Raw genomic sequence first — 259 nt, 5'->3', positions numbered from 1 at the left:
AAAAAACATAAAAAATAAATAAATAATTGAAAGGGTAGAACTTAGATTCTATGGTTGTAATAAGAGGTTTGTAATGTCAAAATTAAGCAAGTCATAATGAGAAATTACTTTTATAATCATTGCTATCTTAATATCTTTGTTTTTCATATTTTTAAAGAAAAAACTAAATCAACATTTTTTGCTTATTTGCCTTTAGATCAAGTTAAAAACTAAGTTAAATAAATTTCAAATTTTCATAGTATTATAAATAGAAGAAAAA

The 259-nt window shown here is 19.7% G+C and overlaps 1 non-coding gene across 1 annotated transcript; it reads right to left on the bottom strand.

The window, feature by feature from the left end:
- Positions 1 to 37: 37 nt before the first annotated feature.
- On the bottom strand, positions 38 to 129 carry LOC149526322 (small nucleolar RNA snoR8a). The gene has a single exon (XR_016352121.1). It is a non-coding gene; the product is annotated as a small nucleolar RNA snoR8a (small nucleolar RNA).
- Positions 130 to 259: the final 130 nt, after the last annotated feature.

The sequence above is a fragment of the Theobroma umbraticum genome, unplaced genomic scaffold (assembly GCF_002168275.2).
Source record: "Theobroma umbraticum cultivar Fairchild unplaced genomic scaffold, ASM216827v3 scaffold_2.0, whole genome shotgun sequence".
NCBI classification, from domain to species: domain Eukaryota; kingdom Viridiplantae; phylum Streptophyta; class Magnoliopsida; order Malvales; family Malvaceae; genus Theobroma; species Theobroma umbraticum.
The sequence above is the reverse complement of the archived record's forward strand: the minus strand, read 5'-3'. Positions and strand labels throughout refer to the sequence as shown.